Below are 4,208 nucleotides of genomic sequence, written 5' to 3' on the forward strand. Positions count from 1 at the left end.
GCGGAACAACCTTTATCAGTGTGTGTAACTTGAGGCTCGGCAGAATGCGCCTTCTCCAGCCATAACTCAGATGGCTGTACGTGTTACAATCCTAGAGTAAAAAACTATTTGATTGAAGCCTTACTGTGTCGACTCACTCATTGAACTGAGATTTAGCCTAACAAATTGGTGACCCCGACGTTGGGGGGGAGTCGAACACAACTCCGTTTAAGATCGCAGAGACAATTAAAAGCCGGCTAAAAAGAAGGTACGGAGTCAAACTTGTTAAATCAAAACTCCAAAATTGAAATTTTAAATTGTGTAATAATTGTCTCAGTGATTGAAAAAGGAGACAAAAATAGAAGACGACCATAGCCGGACGTCAAACGCCTTGGGATTGTGACACGTAAGTGTTAAGTTGAACTTAAAAGTCCTTAAGGTGTAAGATTAATGATTTCCTTCGACCAAATATTAGTGATAATATTTACCTAAAGTCTTTACTTAAAAAACTGTCAGATATCAGAAGTAGAGTGAGAAGGAAATAGAATTATTACCTTCGACCAAATATTAGTGATAATATTTACTCAAAGTCTTTACTTAAAAAACTGTCAGATTTCAGAAGTAGAGTGAGAAGGAAGTAGAGGACATGTTATTACCTTCGACCAAATATTAGTGATAATATTTACTCAAAGTCTTTACTTAAAAAACTGTCAGATATCAGAAGTAGAGTGAGAAGGAAATAGAATTATTACCTTCGACCAAATATTAGTGATAATATTTACTCAAAGTCTTTACTTAAAAAACTGTCAGATCTCAGAAGTAGAGTGAGAAGGAAGTAGAGTTTTAGAATCGGAAAATTGTTTTGTTGCCTTGTGACAAGAGGACATTACCTTCGACCAAATATTAGTGATAATATTTACTCAAAGTCTTTACTTAAAATACTGTCAGATATCAGAAGTAGAGTGAGAAGGAAATAGAATTATTACCTTCGACCAAATATTAGTGATAATATTTACTCAAAGTCTTTACTTAAAAAACTGTCAGATCTCAGAAGTAGAGTGAGAAGGAAGTAGAGTTTTAGAATCGGATAATTGTTTTGTTGCCTGAGAGATCTGTCACGTGAAGGTCGGGCATTGAAAACAAAACAGTTTTGGATCTATTATCACCGGTTCATAAGAGACTTGAAATATAAATGTCCGCATTTGAAAAAAAAAAGGACGGCACATATGGGAAAATAACCAAGTCATTAGGCTATCCGCCTTGAATCTGTATATTAATCCATGTGAGTTTAAGCTTAAGTGAGATAAGGTGCTGTCAGGGACTGCGGAGTTCCCAAATCTTATCTCCCAGAATTCTGACATAGTAAACTGCTTTGTTACTGATATTCAGGCCTTTGTGTGAATATTTTCACCCCTAACATTTAGTGTAAGTCTGGAAGGATGTTGCTGAGCTGGACGCCGCTCGAGCCGGTGGACAAGGCGAGTAGTCAAACCTTTGACCGCCTAAAATTAGAATCACTTGGCAAGGCGGACAGACGGTGTGGTAACATCCAATAAATCTAGTATCAAGGCCAAATGAGTAAAAAAGTCAGTTTAAAACATTTTTTTTGGTTTTTGAAGAGCAAAATACTCTGGTAAAAAAAAAAACAATGATCAAAGATGGGTGTGATTTCTGTGGAACAGAGAAAAATGGTGAGATACACAGAAGTAAAGATAAGACAAATAAAGTTCTAAGCACAAATGATAAATTAAACCTTCATACCATTTGGAAGACAGGCTGGTTTAAAGGAATTGAGCTCTAACTCCTTTAAGCATGTCAATAAAACGAGTAAAGATACTGCAGTAGGTTCTGCAAACTAGCATAAAGACCTCACAAAACTGCCAACAATTACGGCTAACGACTGTCCCAGAATGTCTCAAGGAGAGAAAAAAAAATCAAATTAAGTGAAGTCCAAAAGATCAGAAAGGGGCTAAAGCACTTAATTAGTTTTGTTCAGGAATGTCTGAGGATGACTAACCCCCCTCCCAAAACAAAAAAAATGGGGAGGAAAATCAATACAAGGTTACGGTTAGAAACTTAAGAATGGATACATGTCGAGAATAACTTCAGATCGTTTCAAGCCGTCCAGATAAATTCAGCAGTAATTCAACTCACTTGAAATAAAAGAAAAATAAACATCCAGTAATGTCTCTTTCCAAAAACCGGTTAAACAACGAACATTGAAAATTGAAAGAAAGGATGGGTAATGTCTAAGGTCGCATAACGGATGGAGATGGCATCATGCCCAGTTCTCCACCACTTTTGATTCTGTACAAAAATTTAACCATTTCAGCAAGCAGGTCATCTGCACAAAGAAATATACATCTCTAAGAATAGCTAATGCCTCTAAAATTAATCAGTAGAAATTGACTTAAATGGAATGACACAGATAAAGTTTTTGAAGGAGAATGAAAAATTTTGTTCAGTATTTTAATTTTGTTCCATTTTAGAGAAAGAGAGACAGAGAGAGAGAGACTGATAGAGACAGCGAAAGTTGAGAGAGCGAAAGAGAACGTCAGGGAGAGACAGAGAAGGGGAGGGGTAGTTAGATAAAGAGAAAGAGCGACAAGAGTTCCAGAGAGAGAGAGAGAGAGAGAGTTTTAGGCATCTAAACTTTGTTCTGAACTATTCACAGTCTTTGTATTCAGACTTTGACTTCAGACCTTGACTTGTTACGAGCTGTGATTATTTGAAAGCTTCAAATTGTCTACGCATTGTCTTTAAAGATTATAGTTTGAGTACAGTTAACAATTTTTTTTCTTTTCAAAGGCTATAATTTTAATCAGGGTGCAAAATCACGTATGTAAAAATAAGAAAATATTAGTTTTATGGTGTTCAGTGGAGGTTAGGATAGTTGAAATACATGTGACAAATATGATCAAGCCGGTGTTTCATTAGTTCAGGGTTAAAACTTCCCTGACATAAAAAATCATCAGTAGGGTGAAACTAAACTGTCTCACAACGCAGATGTTTTAATTATGAGATTGCAGAATGACTTATAAACAACAGATGGGTAAATGAAATATGTCCATGAGTTTCAATAACATATTGTGTTCCCTGAAAAACTTGATAACGGGAATTTGGCAGCACTCCAACTTTTACTCCCAGCCATTTGAGTGAAAAATTTAAAAACAAGTTTCGAGATGCGAATGGCATCATTCCAATTTATGCACCCACTATACCCCCTTTTTGTCTCTGCAAGACAGTCAACCCTTTCAACAAGCTTTTGTGTGTAATCCAGAAGATGTCTTGACACTCCCATGCTGGTTTGCCTGCGAGTTCTGGCCTTTTAAATTCTGATAAAGTAATGAACAGTCCACACAGCTGAAGATGCATTTTTAATTGGAACTTACAAATCTTAAGTTTTGAATTTTCACCCTCTTAACGACCCAGGACCCAAGACCAACCCGGAGTGGGTGCAAACATGGGAAGATAGGGAAATTGAAATAAGTCAATATATCAAAATGCTCGGTAACATGGTCACTTTAGTTTCGCAACAGGTGAACAACGCGGCCGGTGACGGAGAAGAAGGACAGGAGAGTCCGATAAAAGAAGGGGACCTGGTGTGTATCAGAAAACCCGGAAAAATCCCGTGGGCTGAGGGCATTCGCCAACCAGGAGGAACTACCTCCTAGAAGAATACTTAGAAGCTGAAATGTGAAACTGGGGGGGGGAAGGGAACGAAAGAAAAACGCGCGGGTTATAAGGGGCAAGGCAAAAATTGTATGTAATGTACACCGCCCCTGGGAAGGACTTGAGACTCCGGCGGGTCGAGCCAAGAGGATTGGGGGGGTCCTCACCTACCAGAGACCTCAGGACCCAACCAGGCGGTATAGAACGCTTGGCAAAAAGGGTTTTTTATTTTTATTTTTGCGCGCGTTTCAAAACATAGGGGGCGCGGGAAGTAATTGTTGTCCTCATAAGAGGACAAAGGAGGGATTGTAAGGTATATTTCTGCAGCTGCTTCTAGCTCTGACTAAGGAGGGCGATGGGGGTGGCGGTTTTAGATAACATTTATGTTAGCAACAGTACTGTGAGTGGGCAGCTATGTAACCCGCCCAAGGCCATTGCGCGCGGAACAACCTTTAACAGTGTGTGTAACTTGAGGCTCGGCAGAATGCGCCTTCTCCAGCCATAACTCAGATGGCTGTACGTGTTACAATCCTAGAGTAAAAAACTATTTGATTGAA

At 38.6% G+C, this 4,208-nt stretch overlaps 1 long non-coding RNA gene across 1 annotated transcript; it reads left to right on the plus strand.

Annotated features, from left to right (window-relative positions):
• Positions 1 to 256: 256 nt before the first annotated feature.
• LOC119972420 lies at positions 257 to 4,208 on the plus strand. The gene is made up of 2 exons (XR_005462045.1): positions 257 to 385; positions 3,508 to 4,208. It is a non-coding gene; the product is annotated as an uncharacterized LOC119972420 (long non-coding RNA).

Source organism: Scyliorhinus canicula, chromosome 10 (genome assembly GCF_902713615.1).
Source record: "Scyliorhinus canicula chromosome 10, sScyCan1.1, whole genome shotgun sequence".
In the NCBI taxonomy this organism is placed as follows: Eukaryota; Metazoa; Chordata; class Chondrichthyes; order Carcharhiniformes; family Scyliorhinidae; genus Scyliorhinus; species Scyliorhinus canicula.